The 17002-nt window shown below is 38.4% G+C and overlaps 1 protein-coding gene across 15 annotated transcripts in view; it reads right to left on the minus strand.

Annotated features, from left to right (window-relative positions):
• LOC132393183 (claudin-8-like) overlaps positions 1–17002 on the minus strand; it is a 70771-nt gene that overhangs the window by 46271 nt on the left and 7498 nt on the right. For 2 of the 15 annotated variants that reach the window (XR_009511777.1, XR_009511784.1), the window contains exons 1-4: positions 11946–16371; positions 8511–8547; positions 4774–4808; positions 4467–4554 (exon numbers count right to left, since the gene is read on the minus strand). The gene's annotated coding sequence lies outside the window, so the exon portion shown is untranslated. Of the gene's footprint in view, positions 1–3169; positions 3259–4466; positions 4555–4773; positions 4809–8510; positions 8548–11945; positions 16389–17002 lie in introns of those variants that run through there. The other 13 variants (XR_009511775.1, XR_009511773.1, XR_009511786.1 and 10 more) reach the window with 11 other exon arrangements.

The raw sequence follows: 17002 nt of genomic DNA on the forward strand, positions 1-17002 counted from the left end.
ATAGTGGAGGAGGAGACAAAATTGAGGAGGTTACCTAAGGGGAAATAGTCCAGCCTGTGGCTCACTCTAACAGGGAAATGGCAAGGCAGTTAAATATCTTGCCTGCTTCTTCTCTTCATTGAGCAGAACATACTGTCAACCAAAATTCTCTTCACGAGAAGCTGCTCTCCCAAAATGTGTCATTGTCAGAAACTCGCTCCATTACCTCTCTGATCTTTATGATGCCTTCCATCAAAGTAGCTGTGCTCTGGAGTCTCCATTGTTTAGTGTTATCAGCTTCTACAGAAATATATGAGGATAGAATTGTAATATATAGGAAACTAAAAGTCATGGCTGGTGTACTTATTGATACTAGGCATTGGTATCTATTAAAGAAGAGGATGCTAAAAAATGTGTTAATAGAATTAAAGGCAGCAAAGGAAACAGTGTTGAGTAAGACTGACAGCATGGATGAACCAAGAAGACTGCCTCTGCTCAAAATGAATAAATTCACCATTCCTCAAGGGGGAAGGCACAACACTTCAGTTACTGTATTGACAGGCTGAGGTCCAGTAGAAAACCCTGGATCTAAAGAATGGATGGTGAAGGCAGAAAATGTGGGTGTCTCAGCAATGAGTTGACAGCTATTGCATGTATGTTTTTTTCCCCAATGTTACAAAGCCATCTATTGCTCAAAAACCCAAAAGCACCATCCAACTGAGAGCCAGAAATCAGGGAGAATGCATCAAAGATGACTCTGTCCTTGATGTGGGTACAATTGACTCCATCCTACAGGAACCCAGCTGGACCAGCCCTTACCACCAATCCTGATCGGTAAGAAGTTGTCCTATGGGGGTGTGTTTATTCTGATTGTCATAAGTCACTTCCAGTGTGATTGGTTAGTCTAGAAGGTGCAGCTGCTTTTCCCATTGGATAAATGCCTGGTGTCCAGTTTCACATATCCTGGGTATATAAAGTAGCACGTGGAAGGGGCTTGCTCTCTTATTCCTTTGTTTAAGATATGACCATTGGGAAGGTACACTTTAACTAAGTATGTTTGTTAAATGTACTATGATGTTTGAGTATTCAGCTTTGTAGTGTCTGTAACTTGTGGAACATGAGTGCTTCATCAAATTTTTACTGTTTGTAGATAAGTGATTAATATGTTTCTTCGCAGTCTGTGTTTTCTGCCTCACTTGCCAGAACCACAAACCTGATTGAACATTACAGAAGGTTGTATCACAACTAAAGTGAACAGGATTTCAGAAGCAGCCATTATCCCCAGTTATATCAGAAAGTGAAGAGCTTCAGTTGCAAATCCACAGCTCAATGTCACAGTGGTGTAGTGGTTAGTGCGACACTATTGCAGATCAGAGCATCGGAGTTCAGAGTTCAATTCCAGTGCCATCTGTAAAGAGTCTGTACATTTCTCCCCCCACCCCCATGAACTACGTAGGCTTCCTCCAGGTACTCTGTGACTTCCTCCCACAGTCCAAAGACATACTGGTGAGTAGGTTAATTGGTTATTGTAAGTTGTCCTGTGGTTAGGGTAGAGTTTAATAGGTGGGTTGTTGGACAGTGCAATAAAAATTACTGTAACATTTGCAATGGGATATTCTGGTGGTTCTAAGAGATGCCATTAGCAAAGATCATCTACAAGAAAAGGGACAAGTCCTGAGGGTCCACTACAGGAAGAATGGTTGCCAAGATTCTCCTCAATTGCCTCCTCCCAGTAGCTAAGAAACAGCTCCCGAATCATAGTGCTGATTTTGTCCATCCAGAGGCACGTCATTGTCTGAAACCAGCAAGACCACCAAACCAAATGCATTCTCACCTAAAACAACATAATGACGTCTGTATTGAAATACAGTTATCACCATGGCAGAACAGTTCAGCATCTTGAAGTTAAAATGACAACCAAATAATTCGATATAATCTTTCCAACATCTTCAAAGTGACAACTTCTACTTATGCACAGTTACACCTGCCATTTGTAAAAGCTGAACTTGTTCACAGCTTTTGCCATTAAAATCTAGACAATATGAATTGATAAAAAAATTGCATTATTTCCTAATTAGTATTGCTGTAAAATATCCTGAAAATATTTTATTGTATGAGATCGGACCTAGATTTTAATTGCATGCCATGTCATAATCATTGTTCTAGCAAACTTACATTAGCCCTAAAGAAAATATCTTACATTGAGGGACTGAAATTCCTTCAAATCAATACTTCAAAACATTATGCATTTTTAAGTTATAAATATATTCATTTTACTTGTTTATGCTATTTCAACTTCTACCACAATAATTTGTGTTTGCTCTGAACTTTAATTAGCATTTAGGAAAATGTTTAAAGATTAATTCATAATTGTGTATTTTCCTTCCTGTTTTGAATACAAGAATTCTTTTAATAAGTTTGACAGCAGTCAATTTGGTGACTTCACTTCAGTGTTCCCAAGGAGTACCTTACAACTGAAGACTGACACCAACAATCACTTAAGAAGGAAAAGTCGAAGCCACACGCCTTCATAGGAGCTTTCTATAAAGTTGGCATTGAGCAACATTGCTTTGTTGCTGACTGCATGTGTTGACCAAGTATTCTGCCCTTTTCAGTGGTGCATGACAAGATAGTTATATGACCCCAAGCACTCCATTCTCCCTATCCCCCACCACACCCCTGTCACACACACATAAACTTACGCACAAAGAAAAACAGAGATACAATTATACAATATTAGATCAATTTTATGATGAACACACAAGTACAGTTATATTCATGGTTCAAGACTATAAGACATACGAGCAGAATTATGCCATTTGGCCCATTGAGTCTGCTCCACCATTCCTCCTTGGCTGAATTATTCTCCTTCTCAATCCTATTCTCCTACATTCTCCCCATAACATCTGACACCCTTACTAATCAAGAACCTCTCAATCTCCACTTTAAATATACCCAGTGACTTGGCCTTCACAGGCGTTATTATGGCAATGAATTCACCAATAAGGTTCATCACCATGTGGCTAAAAACATTCCACCTTTTCTCTGTTCTAAAGAGACATCCTTGTATTCTGAGGCTGTGTTCTCTGGTCCTAACCTAACCCCGGACCCTTTCCACTTGGACTCCATCAATATTCAATATGTTTCAAAGAGATCCTCCTCTTTGTTCTCAACTTTAACAAGTACAGACCCAGAGCCATCAGGCACTCCACATTTGTTAGTCCTTTGTATCCTGGGATCGTTCCTGTGAACCTTGCCTGGACCCTTCCCAGAAAGCCACTGAAAAGAGATAAGGAAAGAAGCTCAGTCTACAAATGTATGACAAATCAATAGCAGGATGTAGGGCTAGGTAGGGCTTCCTGGCACCAACACAAAAATTCTTTCTGTTTTGCAGGAACGTTAAATAAAATGAAATATGGAAATTAAAAATGTAACCAGAGATGAAGCACCAGCAGATGGAGCTAGATATAAGTTTGGGTGAGCAACCTGCAGCATCACATGACATGACAGCAAAATTATGATGTATAGTCACGTGAAATACATGTGACACTTAAAATCACATTAGAGTACCATCTCCTTTGTGGTTCACAAAACATTCTTGCACTGTAGTTCACCAAACCACATGCTTAATGGAAAATAAAACTGGAAAATGCTGGAGACACTCATCTGGTTGGGCAGTATATGTGGAAAGTGAAACAGGGTTAACATCAATTCTGTTTTTCTTTCCACAAATGCTCAGTAACCTGCTTCTAACATAGAAACATTGAAAACCTACAGCACAATACAGGCCCTTCAGCCCACAAAGTAGTGCCAAACATGTCCTTACCTGAGAAATTACCCATAGTCCTCTACTTTTCTGAGCTCCATATATCTGTCGTATCCACCTCCACCACTGTTGCCGGCAGCCCATTTCACGCACTCATCACTCTCTGCATATAACATTTACCCCTGAAATCTCCTCTGTACCTAACTCCAAGCACCTTAAAACTAAGCCCTCTCGTGTTAGCCATTTCAGCCCTGGGAAAAAGCCTCTGACTATCCACACAATCAATGCCTCTCATCATCCTGTACACCTCTATCAGGTCACCTCTCATCCTTTGTCTCTCCAAGGAGAAAAGGCTGAGTTCACTCAACCTATTCTCATAAGGCATGCTCCCCAATCCAGGCAACATCCTTGTAAATCTCCTCTGCACCCTTTCTATGGTTTCCACATCCTTCCTGTAGTGAGGTGACCAGAACTGAGCACAGTACTCCACGTGGGGTCTGACCAGGGTCCTGTATAGCTGCATCTCAGCTCCTAAACTGAATCCCACGACTGACGAAGGCCAATGCACCGTAAGCTTTCGTAACCACGTTCCTAGTATTTTTTGTTTATATTTCAGATTCTACCATAATGATTAATGCGTGTCTTCAACTGCAATGAATTTAATATAAAAAATAACATTATAAGAAATAAATAACAGGCCAGATCATGGGACCAAACATACCTGCCAGAGCTGCTGCCAAGATATCTGGATTCAACTGGTCAGGAAAGGGTCAGCAAGGTCTCGGCTGCAGCAGGCCTACCCAGGAAGTCTGCAATGAATAATGACGAAAGGCAAAGATAGGTGAAGCTTTGTCTCCTGTCAAAGCTGACAAGAATTTTATTAATGTTTAAAATTCTAAACTTTTTCCAAGTGTTAAAAGCCAAATTAATATAAAAGTGTCATTGTTAATTTTTTAATTGAAATACAAAGAAAAATCTTAGAAATAGTTAAAAACATAAAGCTAAAATTAGTTCAAAATATTCCTTACCTTCCCATTTGTCTCCTAAAGCACAGGGCTACAGTCTGCAATGAAAAGATGTAGAAAAAATGAAGTGAGGTGACGGGGGAAGTGATCTTTGAGTGTTCAAAAGAGAATGGCTGAGTCTTTACAAACCGACTGCTCTTCAGTTGCTTCTTTTGGAAAGGATTGACATGTAGGAAACAGTTAGGGACTGAAATAGGATAACTCTTACACAAGTCAGAAGATCAAAATACAGTAATAACTCTCTCAACCTAGAAGCATGGCCATTTGAGTACCAGTCCAAGCATTTATACCAAAGTGTGAGTCACCAACCCCAATGGGATAGAAATTTAAAAGCAAATTATTCATAAGCAGCTCATTAAGCCTCACAAATATCTCTTTGTAAATGAAAACAGTTACTGAGTGCCCTCAATTTTGGCAGGTCTAAATTCTCTTTAATTTCAGCCTGGCTTCATGTAACAATATGCTTGGGCAAGCTAGAAAATCACATTTGTAGTGCTCGGATGGCATGAAGGTCAGATCAGGCTGGACTTCATACAAGCAATTTAAAACACAGGCATTTGTGATTATAAATTGCGCCTGGCTAATTTATGTCATTCTGTGCTTGAATCGTTACTCTGCAGCCTCTTAATGACTCAGTCATCAGCAATTATGGACATATTATTACAAAGCAAAACCCTTAAGCTGCAACTAATTATTCTCTGATCTTGTTTCCTGCCAAAAATTGCATTTAACTGCTGATATTTAATTGATCTAATGGTCAACGGCAATAAAGAAATATGCACTTCTCATTTATGAGCTTCTACAACTGTCACTTCATGAGAAAAATATCAATAGTCCCAACCAATTATATACTTTCTGACATCTTGGCCAGAAAAATATAAATAAGGAATTTACTGCAGGGAGGAGGACTTTACAGTGAAATTATCTGCATTTTCCAAATGGATGATGCATATCAGGAACATGTCAAGTGTAGAGCTCACCATATACTGATATAAGAAAAATTTAAAAGAATGTCATCAATTGAGATCATTGAATGTAATATAATCTAATTGCCATTTCTAGAGTATTGTAGATTCTTCAATAAATTGGAGCGCTATCAGAAAATAATTACAGTTATGGTTACGGATTCCACAACCCAGTTGGGTTGTAGAGGCGCTGTACAGATGTGATACCTCCATCTCTCAGGGTTGTAGGCAAGTATCTGGGTTGTGGCAAAGCTCTCTTCGGTCCACTCTGCAACTTTGTCTGTCTGTTTCTTCCTCTGTCTGCCCCTATATCTTTTTCCCCTGCACTGTTCCCTGAAGAAAGTAATATTCTAGCTTATAAATGGAGGTCCAGTATTAAATTGAAGACACGTCAATGGTCACAAGTTTACATTTGACTATTTTTCAGTTATCAATCAATTAATAGCTTTGTCCTTTAAACCAATAATAATTAAATTTGATTCATGTCTTTTGAAAGGTCTCAAGTGCAGGAACAAGATACATGTAAGGAATTCCATTGACAATCAGTTTGGTTAAATGTTCAAAGTTATCAAAATTATTCATTTCCCAGAACTCATAACTGATGTAGTTGTTTTTCATTCATTCATTGCAATTGCTTCTTTAACAACATACACCATACATACATAGAAGGTGTTGAGTAGTGAAGCATCACTGCCATTCATGCTATTGGCTTTAGCTTTGTAGGAAGTATTGTCTCTCAAACACTGCCAGAGTTGTGCATCTGATGTCGCCTCCAACCTTGTTTGAAATTGTTTCTTCGCCCTCAAAATAGCCCTCCGCAGGCCATACCTGGGTTTTTGTTACAGACCTGGGTCACCAGACTTGAATGCCACAGATCTAGCCTTCAGCAAATGATGTACCTCCTGGTTCATCTGATGGCTTTTGGTTTAGGAACATATAGCAAGTCTTCGTAGGCACACAGGTCTTCCACACAGGTCTTAATAAAGTCGGTAACAACTGCAGCATACTCATCCAGATTCGAAGATGAATCCCTGAATACGGTGGAGACCACTGATTCAAAGCAGTCCTGTAAGTGCTCCTGTGCTTCCCTTGTCCATACCTTCTTGGTCATCACTAATGCTGCTGCAGTCTTCAGTCTCAATGAAAGACTACTGTGGGTCCTTCCAAAAGAGCACTAATTATTTATAAATTCTTAGCTGTTATTTATCCTGCTGATTGGAAAGCTATCGGCAATGTTGTTTTCTATTTTGTCTGGTTTGTACTCCTTTAGTCCAACCCTATGTCTCCGTCATGAGAGGTGGAAACAGGTAAGACCAGCCAACAAGGTTCTGGTGAAGTTGTGTAGGTATAGTGGATGCAATGGATTACACAAACATTGATGAACATCGACGTAGGGCAATGGAAATGAGAGGTCATCAATGGCCTAAGCTCCACTGGGAGCTAAGGGCCCAAGAGGAAGGAAAAATAGCTTTTATTATATTTTATTTTCCATGCATTTTTACGTCTTCCTTAACATTTAGCTTTACTTTCAATTGTCGTTAACTTCCTTGTTTAATCTTTTCAGTACCGATTTTTAATATTTTGACAGGAGTTAGTTTCATAAAGACTATTCTGTGCTTTGACATGGATGCATACACATGATGCAAATTTTTCTCACACAAATCTTTTGCATGGCACTTTTATAAGGCCTTGGTGATCAGAGTAGGCATGGAATAAAACTATCCTATCAAATAAAAACACAGAACAATGAGGGAATAAATCAAATATAATTAGAGATTTAAAGGGAAGAGAAAAATATCAAGTATGCCCTGATTTAACCTGTATTTTTTCTCAATGTTTCTGCCTATTTTTGCTAGCTGGAGTATTTTTCCAATCATTCCTTGATTTGTATTTCCCTTCTTTCCTTACTTCCCATTTCTGCCTCTACTCATAATACTGCAAATGTGTTTTTTTTTGTTTTAGGTTCCAATACCAATAAGTGCACTGCTGTGGACAAAAGAAAACAAATGAGTTCTATTTATAACGTAGGGTGTGGATTATATTCTCCCATTGGAGCCCAGTTGCCAATTTGCAGACAATACAAAAGAATCAAATACCACAGAAGTCAAATCTTGGCTTTTTCTTGCTGGAGTTTAGAGGCCAAATTGTTCTTACAAGGATTACATTCTACTAGATCTGAATGGGATTTGCATGTTTAGTGTGGGATGGTGAGGAACAGGATATCTTGTGGGAGAGGGGGATAAGTATTTCAGTCAAAATTAAGGGCCTAAAATCTCACTTCTTACCAGTATATTTTAGTCTTTCAATTGCTGAGAATTACTGCCTTCAGCATGCATTTTGTCAAAGTGTTTTATACAGATAATTGATTTGTAAATCAAGTTGGTAGATATTTATATAATCCCTGGTGTGTTAATATATAAAACCCGATTAAATGCACTGTAAGAATAAAACTAGCACTTTTTTCTAACCCTAAAATCTAAATTACAATGTATTGGTAATAATAACAATGCAAGGTTTTGAGGTCAGTTGTATTGATCTATAAGTCAATATCTTCTAAACATACAATCTGGCAACTTCAGACTGCTTTAGAGGGTTCGTTATCGGCAGTGGTAACACCTGGCTCTGTTTTGCTCCTTGAACTCAGATCTGCCCACATTAAGTATAGGTGGAAAGAAAGATAGCTAGGATTATGAATTTTAAAAACCCATCATTATATTTACTTAAGTGATATCATTCAAATTTTTACAGTTAAGATCAAAATAATATAACACCAACCTTAGCCAATCTTTCAACATTGAGATTGCCTCTGCCTCTGTAATCAGAAATAAAAACAATTGCAGATGTTGTGGATCTGAAATAAAAGTAGCAAATACTGTCTGGCTCACTAAGTATTTAAATCATTTTACTATTTTTTTTAAATTTCAAGGTTGGTTTCTGATCACATGAATCCTATAATACATAGATATAACATGTATTTCATAGCCAGCAGGTTGACTTAACCTGGTTTTGCATTGAGCTCTATTTGCATTTTAGAAAATTGACTCTGAAAGTCATTTATGGATCTAATAAGTAAAATAATGCCATCAGGAAATGAGAGAATACTTGAATGTAAAAATGTATCTCCCAAACCCATGACTCCTGCAACCCACATTGGACAACTGCGGCAGATATATGGAAGCATTGCCATTGACTTCCCTTCCAAGTCAGACATTTATTTCTATTTGTGCATTGTCATTGGGGCTAAATACGGGAAATCCAAAGAAACTTGGAAGAGAACTTAGAGATAGTGATGATGCCACATGCCTGCTGCCCTCATCCACTGCAAGTGATGGACAAAGTGTATATGGGAGGTGTTTTGTTATATCCAACTGTACTCTCATTCTGTTGCCTCCTTCTTTATATCATTATGATTATATACTTTTTTAAATTAGAAAATTTCAATTATCCCATTTGTAATGATGTAATTATACTGTTCCTAGTGACTCTTTTATTCAATTTCAACTTACATTTATCTTAATGGGTTAGTTCCTTTATCATTATCCCTCATTTTCTGACCTTTCATAATTATTTTAAATGTCAGATTTTAAATAATTTTCAGAAGCTATTGTCTCATTTGTTTAAATAATTTCCAACAATTCATAATCTGACATTATTTTTCAGCCACTGCATTCAGTGGTGTAAATTGCATCACATACATAATTGCGGCACTTATGTCCAACATGACTATAATTAACACATTGACAATTGTGCACCAACCAAACTATAATTATGTAAACTTAATCATGGCAACAATATAAAAGTAATGTATGCTTGAGTTTTGAAACCAATTGCGCCCAAATGAAGCAGTGGTCCTTCAGCTCTGCCACGCATTTCTCTTTCTATCCGCCATCTAATCCCATTGACATATCCTGCAGTCTTTCCCCCTTCCTGTTTTTCTAATATAATTCCCACTCATGCTATTCATGAGAATTTAGGATTAAGAGTAGAAACAAGCCATGAGACCCCTCAGTGTTCTCCCATTCAATGATCATTGCTAATCTTCCACTTCAAGCTAACTTCCAACCATAAATATTCCTAATCACTTAATCTTCATTAATCCCCATACTGTGCAAAGATTTAAATATTCTGAGTCAGGAAATTCTCCAGACAGTGAATGCTATTGTTCTCAATACATTCTTTGTCTTGTCTGTTTTTGGGCTAGTAGGTAAAGGAGTGGCTCCTGAATTCCCCAATAGTATTAATAGCATCTACTTAATACTTTCCACCATCAGTATTGGTTATTGTCAGCATCTGCTTACAGCCATTAGTTTCCAACATTCCTGCAACTGGAAGCATCTTCTCCATTTTTTGCAATTTGTTTTTTATTGAAGTTCATTATCAAACACTTCCATAAGATGTATTTCAGACACTGTACATATATATCATATATTAATATTTGCCACAAATCACATAATATTTATCTGAGATGTACACCTATAGAGAAGAGAGGAAAGAAAGAACAAGCAAAAGGAGAAAACTATGTACAAGTAGGGAGTGATTTTTTTTTACAACATATTCATTGATTCGTGAGAATAGAATCAGGCCTACGTTGGCTTACAGGCCTACATCAGGTGTTATGTAGTTAAACCATTTTTCCCAGAATGAATCAAATTGTTCCAACTTATTACTAACAGATGCTGTTATCTTCTCCGTGTTGTAAATGTCCATTGTAATTTCCATCCAAACATTTAAAGTTGGGTTCTCCTGTGATAACCATTTCCTAGTAAGAGTCTTTTTACCAGCCACCAGCAGTATATTCATTAAACCTTATTTTTTCAAGAATCTTAAAGCATTTAATCAGCCTTCAATCAACTTCTGTTCAGGAAAAGATAAACTAAATTTGTTAGCCTTGTCTGATAAGTATAACTTCTCTGCTCTGGTATCAACTCTTAGCACCTTCTACAGTACCTTTTTATTTTATGAGCCCCAAACTCTCCAACCTTGGACTTACAAAGCTTCGAAATAAGATTTGAATAACTTTTCTGTGTTCTAATTCTTCCTTGTAGAGATGTAATGTAATGTTATTTTGGAGCAAAATCTAAAGATGCCAGAAATCCAAAACTAAATGCAAAGGATGCTGGATCCTTATCAGTGCAGGGAGAGAGGACTCATCAGTATAACTGATAAAGTGAGAGGAGTAGCAAATTTTAATTTGTAGAGATGAAAAGAAGGTGAGAACAGAGGGGATAACTATGATACAGTGCAGGGCAAAGTTGGCATTGGATCAAAATGATACTGAAACATTTGAAAGATATACAAATTGAAATCTGTAAAGAAGATAGGGATTTACTTGAAATTTTTGTTCCAGCTCATCAAAATGGAGTTTAACACATTATGTGTTTAATGTCTCCACCCCATTCTCCTAGTTTCTTTATCTCCATTGTATCTGCTCTTAAGACAAGATTTTTAACATCACTTCCTTGAAGATGTCTTATGTTGTCCCACCGTAGCTGACATGTCTCTCAGCTGTACCTCCTCTATTTCCTGTACTTTTTCTCTCAGCCCAATCATCGAGGATAGGATTCATCTTGTTTCAGATGGTGTATCTGGCCAAGTTCTAAAGATCTGTGTGGGCCAGCTACTCAACCTCTAGTTCTGTGGTCTGAAGTTCCCACCTCCTTCTAAAAGATATCTACTGTACCATTACCCAAGAAGAGCATGGTGACCCTCTACAATGACCTACCATCCAATAGCACTTATATCAATTGTAATAAAGTGCTTCAAGAAGTTGGGTCTGCTGTGAATCAACTCCAGTCTCAAGTATTATCTGGATCTGCTTCATTTTGCCAGAAAATTCAACAACAGATATGATTTATTTGGCTCATTGCTCTGCTCAGAAGCAGCTGAACAACAGGAACTCAGGTTGCCATTCATTGACTACCGCTCAGCATGTAACCCTCACGTTCTGTCGACTGCATAAGTCTGGGGAAGACAATCTCTGGCCCCACCGTCCATACCAGAGTGAGGTTCAGAACCTCCTGTTTGTCTGGATGCTGTGTGACGTGTTACCCTGTTACAAATCAGTACCACGAAATATCAGACAGTATACCATATGCAATTAAACAATTTAACTTTATAATTCTTAATTTGACTAAAGGGTTAGTAAAGTAAAACAAAAAGAAAAGGGCAAATTTTAATGAGACAGTCTAACGTGCACAAATTGGAGCTCACAGTTTCCCTTCTGCTGGTCCTCTGTCAATTTCTTCAGGCTTCATCCCGGCCCCACTCCAAGTCCACTCCCTTCCAGTGCCTATGATCTCGCCTTTCTAGTATCTTCTCTCTTCATCTCCTGCTGAACAAATGACCCAGATGACCTCGGTCTCAGGCATGCAAGAAGAAAAAAACACTCCCTTCACTGGATGGTGCACATTCCAAAGCCCCCATTATCTCTAGCTGTAACCCAAACACTGCTGCTACAGAAAAACCATTACATTAGTGAGGAAACCTTTCCCACTGTGTGACAAGTGTTTAACCGAATCATCCCATCCAAAGATATCATCAGGTTTTAAAGTCTGGACTCGTGTAACTCCCTCTGCAACTGGATACTCGACTTCCTCTTTGACAGGTGCCAATCACTGAAGAGTGGTAACATCTCCTCCTCACTGACTCAAGTGCACCTCAAGGCTGCATGCTAAGCCTCCTGCTCACACTCTATACGCATGACTGTGTCACTAGGCACAGCTTCGATGCTTTGTACAAATTCTCCGATGACACTACCATTGATGGAGGGTGATGAGAAAGATGAGGGGGATCTCACTGAAGCCAACTGAATATTGAAAGGCCTAGATAAAGTGGACCTGGAGAGCATGTTTCATATAGTGGGTTAGTCTAGGTCCAATGGGCTAGCCTTAGAATAGAAGGTCATGCCTTTAGAACAGAGATAAGAAGGAATTTTTTCAACCAGATGGTGGTGAATCTATGGAATTAATATCACAGACAGTTGTGGAGGCCAAGACACTGGGTATGTTTAAAGTGGAGATAGACAGATTCTTGATTAGCCAGAGTGTCAAAGGTTACAGGGAAAAGGCAGGAAAATGGGGTTGAGAGGGGTAATAAATCAGCCAGGGTGGGATGCCGGAGCAGATTCAAAAGGCTGAATGGCCTAATTCTGCTCCTATGTCTTTTGGTCTTGTGGTCTCTCTGTCCTGTTTTGACATCTTTCACCTCTCCAAAAATTGATACCTGATATTTTCCTATACTGGTTAATTTGTCAATTTAACATCTTGCATTTTTCAAGCTGTCTCACAGCACTAAGAATCCATGCTCAATGCTGACCTCCACTTCTGTCTGTGTGGAGTTGGCAATTTTTTCCCCTGTGACCATGGGTGACTTTTCCAGATGCTCCAGTTTCCTCCCGTGTGGGTTGGTAGAATAATTGTACTGAGTATGCAGGTGAGTGGTTGTCAGAGGAGAATCAGAATCAGACTTTAATCGCCAAGTACCTGTGCACATACAAGGAATTTACTTCCGGCAGATGTTGTCTCTCTGCTCATAACAATAATTATGTTAAATATAAATGAAAATATAGATTATACATACAAGTAGTGCAATCCAAGTAATAGTTAGCCGACAGTTAACCGGCAGTTTACTGTTCAGCAAAGTGACCGCAGTAGGGAAAAAACTTCTCCAGTGCCTATTAGTCTTAGTCTGGAGGGATCTGAAGCGCCTACCAGACGGAAGCAGTTCAAACAGTCCGTGCGCAGGATGGAAGGAGTCCATGTGAGAGTTTCGAAATATGTGGAGAATAAAGTGGGTTAGATTAGGATTAATGTAAAAATAATGTCTGGGTGGACCCAATTGGCCAAAAGCTCTATTTCCCTGCTGTATTGCTCTATGAACCAACAACTTAATTGTCAGCAAACTTGGAAATAATTTTTTAAACAAAATTAATAAATTTATTTATTTAACCAATGTTTGTTTGTTTATTGAGATATAGCACAAAATAAGCACTTCCGGCCCTTCAAGGTGCACCACCCAGCATCCCCCAATTTAACCCTAGCCTAATCACAGGACAGTTTAAAATGACCAATTAACCAGTTTGTCTTTGGACTATGGGAGGAAACCAGAGTACCCAAAGGAAATCCACACGGTGATGGGGAGAGCGTACAAACTCCTTACAGACAGCAGGGGGTATTGAACCTGGGTCGTCTGCAAAGCGTTTTGCTAACCACTACGCTACTGTGTCACCCTAAAGCACGGTATATTTATTCAAATATATAATCTGCATAATTTATATAAAGTGGTATTTGTCTAATTGTGGGAAGAAAAATTAATTACTGATCTCAAGGGGATTTAATTAAGTTTCTGTAAAATAGCTAATACCCACGGCAATAATTTTTAAAAAGAATCACAGCATGTTATTTGATAAAAAAAAATTGGCAGTAATTAGATTATTGTGTAATAAAGGAAGTCAACTGTACTCAGAAAATTGCATTCACCACAGAAACTAGTTACAAAGTTTCGGATACCTCTGCAGAGTTGATTGATTGTTTCACGTTTCAAATACAGAGCTTTCTGTTCAGTAGAGACAATGCATCGAAACTAGCAAACCAAAGCAAATATTTGCTCTATTTGCATCAGTGATACACAGCAGATTATCAAATGCAGAGACATTGCTTACCTATCAAAGAAGAATTAATGACTCCCTACATTTTGTAATTGTTGCCAGTTATCAATTTTGGCATTTATTATAAATAATAGTAAAAGAATAAAGTTAGAATGTGTGTGCTCATTGGATTCCCGAAGCAGTTTTGAATGAACAACATATTTTTGAAGTATTATGTGAAAATGTACTTTAAGTGTTGGTTGAGATTAAATTTTAGCATGTGTCAAGCTCTCCTATTCTTAGTGATATGTTGTCTTACATGCCTGTCTGCAAAGGTTTTATTTAAACCCCATTTTCTAGAAGTCCAACATTCTCACAGAACTGCATTGGAATATTCAGCCTAGACATTTGAACCAAGGTCCTTGCAAGCTAAAGCTAAATATGAGCTGATGGTGCTACCACTGACTAATGTTGACATGTGTAAAACACTGTTCATATAAGTACACAATATTTGAATCTTCCTCCCATCTTGCTGCTATTAGATGGTTCACCTAGTCCATGCTCTGGTTGGTTTTACTTTTCCTGCTGTTCAGACTACTACTTCAATAAATAAAACACACCACAGTACTTTCCTCCAGTGTAACAATTAACTTGAGTCTGGCATTATCATCATCCAGACCATCTCCAAGAATCACATCTACTCCCACCTTCATCCTGTTACCACCTCCTTCTCTACCATATTCCTCTTGTGTGAGTTGCCTTTAGGCAACTTTGACTACAATCATGTATTCGGTTTTCAATCTCTGATGACTCTCGTGTCATGTTTCTATTTCTATATCTTGCTTTGGAGGAGGTGCAACTTTCTTCAATTGAAGAACATTGAGATGAAGGGGCTCAGCCCGAAACGTGGACTGTACTGTTTTTCTCCAGCATTTTGTGTATGTTCCTTGAGAAAAGCAAGCCATTTTCAGACCTGACTACATGCTTTATACAATCATTAATGATTCTCTCTCCCAAGTCTGATCACTGTGTCAAGCTCAGTCTTACTATTTCCAATCTCAGGATTCTGTTTGAACTGGCCCCAAGCTCCTGACTATGCATGTCACACTGCAAAGACTATCAAGTCCTCTTTATTAACATTTGATTTCTTTGTGAAATCTCAGCTTTCATCTACTGCTGAATCTTTAATCACACATTTGTCAAGCCAGAGTATTTTATTCTAGCTTCATTTGTTTTCTACCCTATACAAGTTTCATGGCACTAGCTGTTGGTAAAACTCCAAGTATTGAAGTGGATGTGGCTTCAGAGGTGAAAATTACTTTCTCCACTGCATCTGTTTTTATAATCTTGTACTATCATTATGCATTTTGACAATTATGACTGTTTAAGTGATCGCCAAAGTCTTATTAAAGAAGCAGCAAATGTAACTTTGAATACATTTTAAGGCTAATTTGAAAGTCATGAAACCCTGGAAAGCAAAGCTACGCAAAAGACTGCTATTCATCATTTTGTGAAAATTGGCATTCTTTTAAAAACTGAAGTTTTGTTTTGTTTGAATGACCTATTATGGGTGTTTATCAACCATTTACGTAAACACACACAAAATCCTGGAGGAACTCAACAGGCAGCATCTATAGAAAAGAGTAAATGCTAGATGCTTCTGTCGAGTCTCTTCAGCAGGACTGGAGAAAAAAAGATGAGAAGTCAGAGTTAGATGGTGGAGGGGGGAACAGAGCAACACAGGGTGATAGGTGAAACTGGGAAGGGTGAAGCAAACAGCTGGGAAGTTGACTGGTGAAAAAGATATCAGAGCTGGAGAAAGGAGAATCTAATAGAGAAGAATAGAAGGCCACAGAGAAAAGAAAAGGTGGAGAAGCACCAGAGGGAGGGGCAGGAGTGCCCACCTTCACCATTCCCCATCCCTTTTTCCCTCTCTCATCTTGTCTCCATGCCTGTCCATCACCTCCCTCTGGCATTCCCCTTTTTCTTTCTTCCTTAGCTTTCTGTCCTCTTCTATCAGATTCCCCCTTCTCCAGCCCTGTATCTCTTTCACCAATCAACTTCCCAACTCTCTACTTCACCCCTCCCCCCTCCCAGTTTCACCTATCACCTTGTGTTTCTCCCTCCCCTTCCCCCACCATCTAACTCTGACTCCTCTTTTTTTTTCTCCAGTCCTACTGAAGGATCTCGGCTCAACACGTCAACTGTTTACTCTTTTCCATAGATGCTGCCTGGCCTACTGAGTTCCTCCAGCATTTTGGTTGTGTGGCTTGGATTTCCAGCATCTACAGATTTTCCCTTGTTTGCATTTAGGTAAATGGTTGGTTCACCTGTCCTCATTCCTTTGTAAGTACTTTAAACAGAATGTATTTTGTCTAATTGCTTCTTCTCTGATTGTCAAGTTTTCAAAATTGTCCCATTGTTTAGAGAAATTAAAGAATAATCTCTTGAATATCACTTTGTATAACACATGAGAGAAAGAGGTGAGTAATGTTAGGAATCTAGGAATCTGATGAAGTCTTCAACCTGAAATATTAACCCTGTTGCTCTCTCTGTGGACACTGCCTGACTTGCTGAATGCTTACACATTTTTTAAATTTCAGATTTCTAGATTCAGCAATATTTTATGTATTTTACTTAACATTTACCAGTTTTCTGATAAAGAATATACACAACATAAAAC

The sequence above is a fragment of the Hypanus sabinus genome, chromosome 4 (assembly GCF_030144855.1).
Source record: "Hypanus sabinus isolate sHypSab1 chromosome 4, sHypSab1.hap1, whole genome shotgun sequence".
Taxonomy (NCBI): Eukaryota; Metazoa; Chordata; class Chondrichthyes; order Myliobatiformes; family Dasyatidae; genus Hypanus; species Hypanus sabinus.